Source organism: Mesoplodon bidens (genome assembly GCF_964165515.1).
Source record: "Mesoplodon bidens genome assembly, chromosome: 14".
Classification (NCBI taxonomy): domain Eukaryota; kingdom Metazoa; phylum Chordata; class Mammalia; order Artiodactyla; family Ziphiidae; genus Mesoplodon; species Mesoplodon bidens.
In genome coordinates, this window is record NC_138170.1 from 55,821,264 (window position 1) to 55,837,644 (window position 16,381).

The following is a 16,381-nucleotide window of genomic DNA, read 5'->3' on the forward strand; positions in this document are numbered from 1 at the left end:
AAAGACATAGAGTAGAGGAACCTTAAATGCATATTACTAAGTGAAGGAAGCCAGTCTGAAAAAGCTACGTACTGTACAATTCCAACTGTATGACATTCTGGGAAAAGCAAAACTATGGAGACAGTAAAAATATCAGTAGTTGCCAAGGATTGGGGCGCATGTGGAGGGATGAATAGGCAGAGCACAGAGGATGTTAAGGTAGTGAAAATACTCTGTGATACCATATTGATGGATACATGTCAGTACACATTTTTCCAAACTCATAGAATGTACAACACCAAGAGTGTACCCTAAGGTAAATTATGGACTTCGAGTGATAAGGATATGTCAGTGTAGGTTCATCAGCTCTAACAAATGAACCAGTCTTGTGGGGAATATTGATAAGTGGGGAAGCTATGCATGTACTGGGGCAGAGGGTATAGGTAAAAACTCTTAATTTTGCTGTGAACCTAAAACTGCTTTAAAAAGTCTTTAATTTAAAAAATTTAAAAGAAATTTTAACCTTAAAAAATTTATAAAGCTTGAAATATTTTTTAAATGGGCAAAGGACATGAACAGACATTTCTGTAAAAAGGATATATGAATGGCCCACATGCATATAAAAAGATGCTCAGTATTACTAATCATTAGCAAAATCAAATCAAAACCATAATGAAATATCATCTCACACCTATTAGGATTAGGATAGCTACTATAAAAAAGAAACAAAAACAAATGTTGAGGACGTGGAAAAATTGAAACCCTTGTGCACTGTTGGTGGGAATGTAAAATAATTCAGCCACTATAGAAAACAGTATGACAGTTCCTCAAAAGTTAAAAATGAATTACCATATGATTCAGTAATTCCACTTTTGGGTATATATCCAAAAAAACTGAAAACAGGATCTCAAAGAGATATTTATTCATGTATATTCATAGCATTATTCACAATAGCCAAGAAGTGGAAGCAATGCAGTGTCCATCAACTGATGAATGAATAAACAAAATATGCTGTATACATACAATAGAATATTATTCAGCTTTACAAAGGAAGGAAATGTTGACACAGCATGGACGAATGAACCTTGAGGACATTATGTAAAGTAAAACAAGCCAGCCACAAAAAGACAAAACTGCATAATTCTGATTATATGAGGTCTGTAGTAGAGTCAAATTCATAGAAACAGAAAGTAGAATGGTGGTGGCCAGGAGCTGGGAGGAGGGGCTAGTGGGGATTTATTGTTTAAAGAGTATAGAGCTTCAGTTTTGCAAGTTGAAAAAGTCCTAAAGATTTATTGCACAACAATGGGAATATACTTAACTCTACTGAGCTGTACAGTTAAAAATGGTGAACATGGTAAATTTTATGTTACGTTTATTTTACCACAATTAAAAATAAAAAATGAGGGAGAAATCCTAAGATTACTATATTCTCAAGTTTTAAGTTAAAATTTTAAAAGTTTTTTTTTTAAAACTCAAGTTCCATTCATCCATGTTTTTATGAATTCATTCAGCAAACGTTTATCAACTATTGCGTACCAAATTGGGCTGTTCCTTGCTATTTATTTCATGTCATCTTCCCAATAATCCTGGGAGAGAGATGTAATTAGCTACATTGTTTTCTGAAAAAAATGAGACGTAAAAAAGTTAGTTGCCCAAAGTTACAATGACAGCAGAGCTTCAGGGATAGCCATAGAATTTATCTTGCATGTCTCTTCTGATGGATTAGTACAGGGCCCTGAAATGCTGTGTTGAGGAGGAATTGAAGCCATATCTGCACTCAGCTGCCAAGGGAAAGGAAGAGGAGAGGCAGTTGCAGCTCTCATGCTAGACATTTGTAATTCTTTACCCCTATCCAGGTCTAAATTCCTTTCATTATTGTATCAGCTGAATTTTGATGTTGCGGAAAGTGTCAAGAGGCAGAGTTACGGTCAGCATAGATAGATTAGATTGCTGTTTTTCAGAAAGTTGCAAAAAGTGAAATATTTAAATCTATAGGAAAAGGTGGGCCATGCATTTACTCTAATAAGCCCAACAACAAGAGCTGTACTCATGGTGAAATGGGAAAGGTTTGTTCTTTCATTATTATTCTTCTCAAGAGAAAGTAAGTTATGGAAATAAGCACAATTTGCTTCCGTTTGTTTTCACACGTACGTATAAAAATATGGTTCTTTATTCATGGGAAGGCAAAATTGAGTAAGTGTATATTTCAAGTTAATAATTCAGCGTAGTTGTCAGTAATGCAGATACCCATCAAGCATCCTCTGTAGTGTGTTTTCACACATTGCTTTAGCTCATGATTCACATATCCTAACTCTAGGCAATGTATTTTTTTTATCACCTCTATGAGGAATTATGTATATGTGAATTTAATTTGAATAACTATTAAAAATAAAATTAAATACACCTCTAGAAAATGCCCTTTTTGTATGAAAGTACCATTTGAGAATTTCCCAGCTTTGGAAAAACTTGCTTTCTAGGGTATTGCAGAACTGAATTGACTGTGTGCATCAAACTATTCCTGAGAAAGGTGCTAGATAGATTTGCCTAAAGATTTGAAATGTAACTACAAATAAAGACTCTCTTCTTGAAAAGTGATGCAATTAGGTAAATCTTGTGCTGACACTTTCTTGTAAGATATAAAACCAAGACTCTCAAAACACCTTAGTAAATTACTAATGTGGAAAGATATCTATGATACGTCATTAAGTGAAAAAAGAAGGTAACACATTCATCATAATATAATAGCAATTCTTCTAACATTCTACATATACATGTTTGTAAATGCATAGAAAAAGATTTAAGAAACACACACACACACGCACACATACAACACACAAACACACACACACCAAGATATACAAAGCTACTTCTGAAGAGGTGGTGAAGGCAGGGAAGAACAAAGCAAGGATCGAATATTTTATTATATATTTTGTATTGTTTGCTTTTTAAGATACACAGTAATCAATTTTGTGACTTTTGAAACTTAAAAGGAAAGAAAATGAACTTATTTTTGAAACGCTGTATATATTCTGGCATTGCAAGTGAACAATACACAGTATAAAGAAACAATATATTTCTACTGACACTAATTCTTCCAATCTGAGTCATTTGGCCTAGAGTAGTATTTTCCAAACTCTAAATCAAAATCTATTAGTGGATTAAATCAATATAATGGATCATTTCTGCTTCATTCATTTCTTTTGACAATTTTTCTATTGGGTTGTTTGTCCTTTTCTTATTGAATTGTGGGAATTATGTAAGAATTCAGTATCCTAGTCCTTTGGTAGTTTATATGTTTTTTAAGGTTCATCCTGTTAGTTGCTTGAATTTTCACATTTTTTACAGTCTTTTAATGAGCAGAACTCCTTAATTTTAATGTAATTGAATGTATATATATGTGTGTGTGTACTTCATTTATGGTGTATGTTATTGTTTGTTTTTTAATCCAGTGTAATCTATCCTTGTATCACTGCCAACCATATATTTTCTTATAATGACTTATAACTAAGCTTTAGTTTTTTTTAATATTTGAGTTTCTGATCCAGTTGGAATTTGTTTATGCTGTGAAATAAGATCTCATTACATTATGGCATGTAATGTATGAAAAACCTATTGTCCCAGCAACCATTTATTGAAAACACCATGTTTTCCCAGTTGATCTGCAATCTATGCCCATTCTGATGCAAGTAAATTATAGTATAACTTTTATACACATGGGTCTGCTTTGGGGCTGTTTATTTTGTTCTATTATTCATCTATCTTTGCACCAGTTCCTCAGTGGCTTTTTGTTATTCTTTATTCCTATACAGTAGTATCCCCAATTTTTTCTTCAGGTTTTTCTTCAGGAGAATTCTGATTTTCTTTGGTGATTTTTTTCTTACTTATAAATTTTGAAAAAATCAGCTTGTCAATTCAGCAAAACATGCTGTGAGGTCTTATGAAATTTTATTTGAATTTATGGATTCATTTGGAAAAAACCAACATCTTAATGATAGTATTCCTATCCAAGAATAAGTTATATTATTTTATTCAAGTTTTCATGATGTCTTTGTATCAGAATCCTCTTGGTCAACATTTCAAATCTTTCAGGTTCTACCTCTTACTCTAGTCATTGTTGTGGTGACCAGTTTTGCACAGGTTTGGCTCAGCTTAATACAGGTGCATTAACACCTTCCTTGGGTGTTATGTCTTGTGAGACATATTTCTCATTTTTTGCCCATTGAGCACACTAGCATGCATACATGTGTACCCAAGAAGCATGGGGAAAGTAACACCTAGCTGGAATTACCATGGACCAATGAGAAGCAAGCACTAAATGCATCCTTCTTCCATTCCCTTCCCCACCTTAACAACGTGGTGTTGCTACCAGGTTAGGGCTGGACGTGAAAACCAGCAGCATTGCTGCTGGAGGGGGCTGACTTGATGTGGAATTGAGGTTAAAAAACACACCTAGTGACAGTGTCAGCAAAAGTAGCAAACTGTGGAAAAATGAATGGAGAAGACTGCCCTTTTGCTAGCCTTAGATTGTAGTCCTTTGTGATAAGCCTGGATCTGGCAGACTAGCCAGAAATCTAACAAATCTTAAAAATGGGAGAGATATAGAGAGGCTAGACAACTTTTTCACATATCCCTCACTTCCTTGGACACTGTACACATAGTGGAGATCTGAGATGGTCCAGGTTCGTCACACTGCCCTGAATGATGGGAAGCTTGTGTGCACATGTAGGGGAGATCCGAGTAAGCCAACAGAAAGTAAAAGCTGAGTCAAGCTTGAAAACTGCCTGAACTTTGAACCTATTTCTCACCCCACACATAATTTCACCAGCCAAGCATGGAAGCCTTACTAGATCAAAGTTTTTGAGCACAACCTCATACCAATCATCGACTGACCACTACCCTTAGCAAGTTAAGCTAAAAAAATAAAAACAAGAATTAAAAAAAAAATGATAACAGTTATCAGCAGCCACATGTCAAGAGGGTGACAGATTCTGTAGATTATGTCCAGGCATGTTAAATAAATTTGTAAAAAGCAACAGCAACAAAAGCCCTCAGGGGAAAACTAAAAATCCAGAGCAGTTAAAATATATTGTCTAAAATGTTTCATTTTAATAACAACAAGAACAATGACAAAATATAAAACATGTAAAGAATCAGGAGAGTGTAACATAATCAGGAAAATAAGAAGACAATAGATACTGACTTTAAGTGGGCTCAGATGTTGGATTTACAATAGAAAAATTTGAAAGCACCTCTTAAGAATATGTTCAAAGAATTAAAGAAAACCTTGTTTATAGACTTTAAAGAACACATAATAAGGACTCAACAGAGAGTGAATATTAATAAACTGAAACTAAAAAAGAAATTCTAGTGTTATAAAGTATAGTCATCATATGAAAAAGATCACTATATGAGCTCAATAGCAGATATGAAATGGTAGGAGAAAAAACCCAGTGAACTTGAGGATTTATCAATAGGAATTTTATACTGTGAAGAACATGGATAAAACAAATTGAAGGTAAGAACCTCAGAGATCTCTGGAACAACAAAAGTACCAACATATGTAAGAAGAGGAAAGCATGTAAAGAGAGGAAAAACAGGAGTCGGCAGCCTTTGGTTTCAGCTTAGCATGTTTGGCATGTGCCAGCCATTCTTTTTTATTGCTTAGTACTATTCCCTTGTAAGGATGGATCACAGTTTGTTTAACCAATGACCCATTGATGAACATTTGGGTTATTTCAAGTTGTTGATGTTTGTATATCCAGCTGCTGTAAATATTTAGGGATTTTGGGGGCAGGGGGAACAGATAGGTTTTTATTTCTCTTTGCTAAATATCTAGGACTGGAATGGCTAGATCATGTTTAGGTGCATGTTTATAATTTTAAGAAACTGCCAAACCATTTTTCAAAGTTGTTTTTATCATTGTACATTCCCACAGAATATAAACCATTTTTCAAAGTTGTTTTTATCATTGTACATTCCCACAGAATGTATGTGAGTTAAAGTAGCTCCGTATTTTCATCTATACTTGGCATGGTCAGTCTTTTTAATTTTAGTCCTTCTAGTGCTTGTGTGGTGGTACCTCATTGTGGTTTTAATTTGTATTTCCTTAATGACAAATTATGTAAGAATCATTCTATGTGCTAATTTCCCATTCATGTTTCTTCTTTAGTGAAGTGTCTTTTCAAATATTTTTGCTGTGTTTTTTTTTTTTAAGTTTGGTTGTTATTGAGTTAAAAAATTCTTTATATATTTTGGGTACAAGCTTTTCATCAAATATATGTCTTCCAACTGTATTCTTCCAGCATGTGTATCTTTTCATTTTGGAACAGTGTCTTTTGAAGTGTAGAGATCCATAAATTTGATGAAGTCCAATTTGTTGATCTTGTCCCCTTCTAGTTTGCAGTTTCTGTGTTTTATTTAAATTTCTGCCTAAACCAAGATCACTGACATCTTCTACTGAAGTTTTCTCCTAGAAGTTTTACAGTTTTAGCTCTTACATGGAGATCTATGATGCGTTTTGAATTGCTTTCCCAGGCTGTGTTCTCCCTTTTCTTATGTGGTCATTGTTTCTCTTGTCTTTAGTAGTTTCTTCATAAACATGGACTGATCAGTACTCAGGTGAACACCTGAAAAGAACTTTCTGAAGACCACAAGAGCTTTTCCATGCAGCTTACTTCTATTTGATACTTTATTCTATTGATGCTAGCTATCTGCCTTGGCCTCCCCAGATTCTCTACTCTGTTCCCTCAGCTCAGGGAAACTGCCCAGTTTAGTGTGGCTTCCCCCTCCCTACCCTGTAGCCCACAAGCTTTCTCTAGGCAGTAAGTTGCAACAGTCTTAGGGTACACCTCATTTTTTTCCATTTTCCTCAGGGATCATGATTTTGTGCTGTTTTTTGTCCAATGCCTGAGAATCATTCTTTCCAATATTTTTTCCCAGTGTTTTCATTTGTTTAAAATGGAATGATAAATCCAGTGACTGAAAGCATGAAGTTCCCAAGTAAGGTTCTTGTACTTAAAATCTCCAAAATCTTAGTAATTAGGGTCCAACAAATATAAATGAGACAACAAATAGAAGAAAATACAATATTAGTGGACTTATTTATTATGACTAGAGTTGGATTTCATAATAGAAGTAGATAAGAAATGTTTTTTAAAAGTTTCATAGAATCTCATGAACTTTATGACTAATGATGGCTTGTTCAATAGATAAGAACCTGCATGATTTTCAGTGAAGAGTTTGAACCAAGACACAAAGGGAAGGATACATGAAAGGTCTGAGTGCCAGTAGAATGAGATAGAAGAAAAGTTCAGCTACAATGGGGTCAGGTGATGTCAGATCTTGCATTCTGGTGTGGCATTGACAGAGGAAGGACACTTGTTTTTATCTAGTATCTTAACTAAATTCATCTGGCAGTGATGTGGAGATGAAGACAGAGTCAAAATAAAAGAGATAAACCAGGAGATGGCTACTACAAGGTATATTTATATATTTGTCAGGTATATTTGTTAGTGTGTGGGTATGTAACAAAACCTAAGAGAAAGGGAGCAAATTTGAGACATCTTAAAAGGTTGGAACAAGAGGAATTGGTAACAGGTTAGATGAAGAAGAGTGATTTAACTAATGTGCACAGGAAGCATTTTGAGGAGAAGGCATTATATTTTGAATACTCTTTAGATTTATTTTGAGAATTCACCAAAATAACCGTGTCAGAGTAAACTGGAAGAAAAAAAGAACCATGTTCAGACCCAGTCACAATATTATCATAACATGTGCAATTTATGATTATAACATATTACATATAAACTTACATAAAACATATAACATGTGTAATTAATGATTCAGTTTTCTAATTCACTGATTTTTTGTTTATTTTATACAACTGAGAAAGGTTTCCAGTTTCTACAACACAAAATCATAAAAAGAGATTTATCCAAACTGCCCTAAAACATAAAGATCCCTAAACCAAGGCTAGATGTTTCCTGCAAATCTCAACTGTGTTCAGGATTAATACAGTCACAAGAGCCACTGGCAACTGAAATGGGTGTTTGATTTTTGAGGGTCAGTACCATGGGGAGGCATACTGGGATGTTGTTCTCCTCAATGAATATTAAAGTTAATGGAAATAAAACCTGCGTTTGGTTTGCACACCACATGCAAGGAAAAAGGGCAAAGAGGAAGGAAGCGGGTTGAATGGCTTTAGCAGTTAGGTCTGTTTAAGTGCCAGAGACATTGCTCTTATTGGAAAAGTCAGGCTTGGTGTCTGATTGCTGAGCTGCAAAGCTAAGGCAGGGGCCTGATGTCCCTTTCATGTATAATGATACCTTTGTCCATTTTCCCTTCGGATTTGAATTTTCCTTTTCTTGACATCTTATTAAGTTATTCTTCTGGGGAGTCTTTCAAAGAAGAAAACTCATCCTGAGGAAGAAAATCAAGCCAAGTCTAATTGACTAAACTTTCCTAGTGCTCAATGCTAAAAAGCAAACCTTTCAAGTTTTTGCCAATTGGCAGGAGCTTTAATGACAGGCTTCTAGGATCAAAGCTAACCTTTTAACTTCTTTTAACAGTAACATCAGTGGTGAATATTGACATGTAGAACACTCGCCATGCAGAAACAGAAATCTGAGGTTAGTTGAATATTACCAAGTATCCTAAGTGGAGGATAATTCAGCCTGCTCCCCATTAATCCAGGAACAAAGCATCAGACCCAATGAGAGAAGAGAGTACATGTGATTGGTGAGGAAATGTTGAGGAACAAGCACTTAGAAATCTCACACTTGGTATGGGAATAATGGCACAGAATGGTTTGCCGTCATTTATTGAAACACCAATAGTTAACAATAAAAAAGGAGCTACTGCAGAGATGAAACAAACCTACAATAAATGTGTTTGCTTCTAAAAGGCACTGTTGCCTCCTCCTGTTTTCAAGAGAGATGACTTCAAAAAAAAAAAATTAAGGGTTTGGGAGTAGAAGGCACAGGCTCTATTATCCAGCCCCTACCTTCTCAGTCAAAATGTGTCTTTAGTCAAATCAGTTATCCCTTCTCGGTCTCAGGTCTTTGTTCTGTCTTTCAAGTTAGGCAGCAGATACATTTGACCTCTAAAAACAAAAACTTTGCTTTTCTTGTTGGGGTTAAGGCTTCTATAATACAAGTGAAGTAAAAACATGTATTCCTGCATGACGGAGCTTATCAAGTTTTAGTGTGTGTCAGAAGATGTAATGCTATGGGCCTTCATTCCCCGAGATATTGATTAGGTAGGTTTAGAACAAAATTTATTAATCCATATTTTAATCAAGTACCCAAGATGAGCAGTTGATAGCTAAATGACACTTTAGCAACAGTTTTTCAGACCAAATTCCTCTTTCTCTCATATTTAGTCTAGCTACATAAATCTTTTCCTGTCATCTTGAGATTGCAATTAAATTTTCAAAGCTGAAACAGCAGGTACCACATTCATAAGAGAGATGAAGAATCTTGACAGATCTCTGTCACATTTCTGGAGATGGGAAGATACTACAAGCATCAGTTCCTTCTCTCCCACTGACTATGTAAGCCAAAGATTAGGAATTTGAGAATCTATGGATAGTCAGACTCTGGGGATAGGAAGGAAGAATGAAGAGAGAGTTCTTCAAACCTACTTAAAGCTATATTAGTTTTCTACTACTGCCATAAAAAATTATCACAAACTTGCGGCCTAAAACAACACAGAGTTATTGTCTTATAGTTCTATGGTTCAGAAGTCCAAAATGGGCCTCACTGGCTAAGATTAAGGTGGGCTACGTTCCTTTCTGGAGGCTCTAGGAAAGAATCCATCCCTTTGCCTTTTCCAGTTGCTAGAGGCTGCCCACATTCCACTGTTCATGGTCCCCTTCCTCATTCTCAAAGCCAGTTAACGTGGGTTGAGACCATCTCACATCACAGCACTCTGCCTCTTGTGCATCTCTCTTCTACTTTCATGGACCCTGGTGATTATATTATGTTTATCTAGGTAATCCAGGGTAATCGCCTTATTTTAAGGTCAGCTGATTAGTAACATTAATTCCCCTTTGCCATTTAATGTAACATATTCACAGGTTCTTGGGATTAGGATGTGGACATTTTTGGAGGAGGCAAGATTCTGACTACTACACAAACCAAAAGAAGAGGGTTCTACAAGAATCATTTTTCAAGATTGGGGAGTCAGTGAAAGGAGAGACTGGCACCTCCACCCTGGTTACAGATATACTCAGTCAAGTCTGCTCTTCATCTGTCTGAGCAATTGAAAATAGAATAAGTGGGGTGACACAATATTTCAATATTTCAGTGTTTTATTTCAATATTCAGATTATATATTTTAGTAGAGAGGAATTATTTATATTGGTCTTCTATAAAACTATAATTTCACTATGTCTTGGAACTTAATCAATCGTAAACGGTGAAATGAACAAAGATCATACTCCTGCATAATACCGGGGTGGCTTTTGCTTCTGTATAACATTGAAGGGATATGCTGTCTATCTTTCTGTCTTATTTTAAAGCTTTGGATAATTTTCTTGGCAACGTTTTTAAGGATAGGAAAGGAAGAGTCAGATCTTGTTTGAAAGGAATGAAAGGGAGAAGAAACAGTTTTTACCTCACTGAGTTCAGGTGTGATTAGCAAAAATACAGCAAAGATTTAAGATTCCGAAGTGATGAACAAAATAAATCATAGTTTAGGGCTGCATTTCCTAAAATGTGACAAACGTGCTCTTCTCCACAATAAATGTCTATGATGTATGGGATGGTGTTTCTGCACTGCTCACTCCTAAGGATGGCTTTGTGCCAGGTCATACCAGATTCAGTCAAGTCAGTAATCTAAACTGAAATTTTTCATAATCACTACTATCCATTCCCCGATGAGATGTTATTCCTTCCAGGAGTAGTTCATATAAATAAAGTGCAAAGCCCCAATATTTGGTCATTATCTCACTTAAAAATGTCTTGCCTGGTGGATATATTTTGACATTTTGAATTCTGTTTTTACCAACCAGACAGAGTTTAGATAAATGGCTTGCTTCTCCTTATTGGACTGCAGATAACATTTCTTTTACTTTGACTAGGTCTTTTCAGAAACAGTAGATGGCCCAATTTCTGACTTAGGGCTTATATTACAATGGACCTTGAAATGTGAAAAACATTTGAATAGAACAAAACTTACATTTTATGCCACTAAACTATGTCTAGCATCTTTAATGTTACCTGTTTGTGAAAAATAACTTAAAAATACATTTAACCATAGTAGTATACTATTCTAGTGTAGTTTCTTATAAGTTGTCAACATTGTTACAAACTTGTTTTAAATTATTTTCTCTCAGGTGAAATTAGGCTACAAAGATCTTATTGTTTCCTTTATCCTTCAGCTTGAAGACTGACTTGTTGGGGCCCCTGGATCAAACAATAAATTGGTTTAAATTGGTTAGAAATCAAATGACTGCTCAGTTCCACTTATGGATATCTTCTGATGAAACAAATTGTATGAAATAATGACATTGAAATTCATGTCTCTTTGAGTAGAACTGAAGAAAACAAAACAGTGATATAGTCTCCTTTGACCTACTGTTTAATCATCGTTTGATGAGGAGCAGTGCCTCATTTGATTTAATACCATGGGAAGTTTAGTTTATCATTATGACTGTTGTAAATAGTCTTATTAAATATTACTTAGAAAACAGCTATTGGTTAATTGTAAGCAATGGTTAGAATTTAGATAAAAGTGAAATTATCGATGCCCTTAACAAGTAAATCTACTGTGTCTGAAATCTGGTGTTCATATCACTTTATATCTGGTGGAAGTAAAGTGAAGGATGGGCAGAATGAAATTATGGATGACCTCTTTGCTGGTAGTCCCACTGATAGAAATTTGATGTTACAAAATAATCTCAACAGTTCTTTCTAACTAAAGCCTTGATGCCGAGACTTAGACACCAGGAGGAAGGTGGGCTTGGACTTTGAAACGTGGAGACTGGTGAATGGTGTCTCACCCCTTTACTCCCAGTAGATCTGTGTTTTTAATCTCCTGTTGGCTCCCGTTCTCCTTTAGTTTCTCCCACTATTATAATCCTTTTGCTCTCACTTTCCAGCCAAGACACTCAGGATTTATCATCTTAATTGTCCAATTTCCTGTATCCTTAACTTCCTTCTCCCCTTTCAATATTAGTGCCCAGAGAACCCAATTTTGTTTCAATCAAACTATCCATGTTCTGGAATCAAGTGGAGGGTGTGTGAAAACAGAGTGCTGGGCCCCACTCCCAAAGTTTCTGATTGAGTAGTTCTGGGGTTGGGCCTGAACGTTTCCATTTCTATCAAGTTCCAGTGCTTCTTGATGTTGCTCCAGGGACTGCACTTTGAGAGCCACTGCTATAATATGAATACTGAGTCATTCTGCATATACTGAGGAGGTATATGATATATACATGATCTAGCCATTCCATATATTTTAGTTAATCAAGACTATTAGTGAAGTGATATCAGCATCTTAGCAACATAAGCCGTCCCTTATTTTTTTTTAAACTTTTTATTTTACATTGGAGTATAGCCAATTGAAATGGATAACCAACAAGGCATCCCTTATTTTTGTACCCACCCTCAATAACAGAAAAATGGCATCCATCCATGAAGAACACCTTTGAGAAGGTTGTGGGACTCAGCACCATACCGCAAGGGACCTTGGAGGAGTCTTGCCTATCTGTGCCATGGGTAATAGGCAGATAGACCTCAGTCCTGGCTGTGGACCCTGCAGGTGGCACATGAACTGGCTTCAGCCTCTTTTGGCCAAGTTCTGGGAGCCCTTGGAGAACAATAACTTAGCAAATCTCTCACAGATGAGAGGGCCTTTGTGGTAATCCAGGTTTCAAGAGGAGATATTCCAGCACTCCACTGGAGTAAAAATTATGAGTTTGGATGCATTGGAGTGGGCAGTTGTAGAGACTGTAGGAGCTGACTGTTACTTCAAATGCAAAGACATCAACACAAAACTCCAAGAAAGATGAAAAATTAAGGACACATGACAACACTAAAGGATCACAATAATCTTCTGGTCACTGAGCCCAAACACATGGAGATCTCTGATTTACCAGATAAAGAATTCAAAAAAGCTGTTTTAAGGAAACTCAATGAGCTACAAGAAAACACAGAAAGAAAATTAAATTAAGTAAGGAAAACAATACATGACCAAAATGAGAAGTTTAACAAAGAGACAGAAATAATAAAAAATAACCAGACAGATTCTGGAGCTGAAGACTACAATGAATAAAATGAAAAAAATACAATAGATAGCATCAGCAGCAAACTCAATCAAGCAAAAGAAAGATTCAGTGAGATTAAAGACAGGAACTTTGAAAGTATCTTGGTCAGAGGAGAACAAAGATAAAAAGAATAGAAAAGAGTGAAGAAAGCCTATGTGGTCTTGGGGTACCATCAAAAGGATGAATTTGCTAATTAAGTTTCAGAAAAAGAAGAGGGAGAGAAGGGGTGAGAAAGCATATTGATACAAATATTGGCTGAGAACTTCCCAAATCTGGCAAGTGATTTGGATATTCAAGTTCATGGAGCTCATAGGTCACCAAACAAAATCGGTTTAAAGAGATCCTCTCCATGACACATTATAATGGAACTGTCAAAAATTAAAAACAAAGAGAATCCTAGCAGCAGGAGAATAAAAGTGTGTAAATTAAAAGAAAGCCCCCATAAGGCTATCAGCAGATTTCTCAGCAGAAATCTTACAGGCCAGGAGAGAGTAGGATGATATATTCAAAGTGCTGAAAGAAAAAAACCTGCCAACCAAGACTACCTTATCTGGCAAAGCTGTCCTTCAGAAATAAAGGAAAGATAAAGACTTCCCCAGACCAATAAAAGCTGAGGGAATTCATCACCACTAAACCTACCTTACAAGAAATGTTGAAAGAGGTTCTTCAGGCTGAGATGAAAGTATGCTAATTAATAACATGAAAACATATAAAAATATACAGTATTCTGATAAAGGCAAGTATATAGTTAAATTCAGAATACTCTAATACTGCAATATGGTGTATTGTTAATCACTTTAGTATAAAGGCTGAAGAACAAGAGTATTAAAAAGCTATAGCTATACTAATTTGTTAATGAACACAATACAAAAAGGCTTAAAATTGTGACATCAAAAACATAAAAGAGGGGAGTTTTTGAACAACAAATGGGTCAAAGAAGAAATCAAATGAGAAAAAAAATCTTGAAACAAATGAAAGTGGAAACACAACATACCGTAACCTATAGGATTCCGCAAAAGCAGTTCTAAGAGGGAAGTTTATAGTGACACATAGCCTATATTAAGAAACAAGAAAGATCTCAAATAAACAACCTAACTTTACACCTCAAGGAACTTGAAAAAGAGCAATCTAAGCCCAAAATTAGCAGAAGGAAGGAAATATCAAAGGTCAGAACAGAAGTAAGTGGAATAGAGATCAGAAAAGCAACAGAAAAGATCAAAACAAAAACAAAAGCTGAGTTTTTGAAAACATAAACAAAATCGACAAACCTTTACTTGACTGACTAAAAGAGAAGACCAACGTAAATAAAGTCAGAAATGAAAGAGACATTGCAACTGATACTAGAAAGATACAAAGGACTATAAGAGACTACTGTGAACAATTATACACCAACAAATTGGATAACCTAGAATAAGTGGACAAATTCCTAGAAACATACAGCCTACCAAGACTAAACCAGGAAGAAAGAGAAAATTTTGAACAGACCAATAACAAGTAAGGAGATTGACTCAGTAATTAAAAATCTACCAACAAAGGAAAACACAGGACCGATGTTTTATTGGTGAATTCTACAAAATATTTAAAGAATGAATGTCAGTCCTCCTCAAACTCTTCCAAAAAAAATTGAAGAGGAGAAAACTCTCTCAAACTTATTTTATGAGGCCATCATTACCCTGATACCAAAGTCAGATAAGAACACTACAAGAAAGGAAAATAAAGACCAAGCCCCTGATGAATATAGTTGCAAATATTCTCAATAAAACTTTAGCAAACTGAATTCAACATAACATTAAAAGGAGCAATACACCATGACCAAGTTGGATTTATTGCTCTGATGCAAGGATGGTATAACATATGCAAATCCATAAATGTGATATTCCTCATTAATAGAATGAAAGATGAAAATCGTATGATCATCTCAATAAATGAAAAAAAAGCATTTGGTAAAATACAACATTTTTATGATAAAAGTGTTCATTCAACAAATTGGGTATAAAGGGAACACATTTCAGCATAACAAAAGCCATATATGACAAATGCACAACTGACATTTACTCAATGGTGAGCTTTTAAAAGCTTTTCATTTAAGATTAGGAACAAGACAGGGGTACTCACTCTCATCACTCCTAATCAATGTAATACTGGAAGTCCTAGCCAGAGTAATTAGGCAAGAAAAAGAAATAAAAGACCTCAAAATATGAAAGGAAGAAGTAAAATTGTCTTTGTTTGCATATGATCTTGTATGTAGAAAATCCTAAACATTCCACCAAAAATCTGTTAGAACTAATAATTGAATTCAATAAAGTTGCAGTATAAAAAATCAACATACAGAAATCAGTTGCATTTCTACACACTAACAATGAAATATCTGAAAAAGAACTAAAGAAAACAGTCCTATTTACAATGGCATCAAAAGCAATAAAATACTTAGGAATAAATTTAACCAGGGAGATGAAAATTCTCTACATTGAAAACTACAAAACTTTGATGAAAGAAATTGAAGAAAACACAAACAAATGGAAAGGTATTTCATGTTCATGGATTGGAAGAATTAATAGTGTTAAAATGTTCATATTACTCAAAGCCACCTAAATAATCAGTGCAATCCCTATTAAAATTTCAATGGCATTTTTTATAGAAAGAGAACAAATAATTCTAAAATTTATATGGAACCTCAAAAGACCTTAAATAATCAAAACAATCAAGGAAAAGAAGAACAAAGCCAGAAGCATCAATTTCCTGATTTCAAACTATACTACAAACTTACAGCAGTCAAAACAGTATAATACTGGCATTTATATAAACACATAGATGAATATAACAGAACTAAGAACTCAGAAATAATCCTTTGCATATACGGTCAGTTAATATTTGACATGGGAGCCAAGAGAACCTAATGGGGAAAACAGTCTCTTCAAAAATGGTGTTGGGAAAATTAGATAACCACAAGAAGAAGAACAAAATTGTACACCAATCTTATATCAACAATAATTTTGAGTTTGAAAACTCAAAACAGATTAAAGAATTAAATATAAGACCTGAAACCATAAAACTTTTAGGAGAAAACTTATGAAAAAGCTCCTTGACATTGGTCTTAGCAATGATGTTTTTGGCTATGACACCAAAAGCACCAGC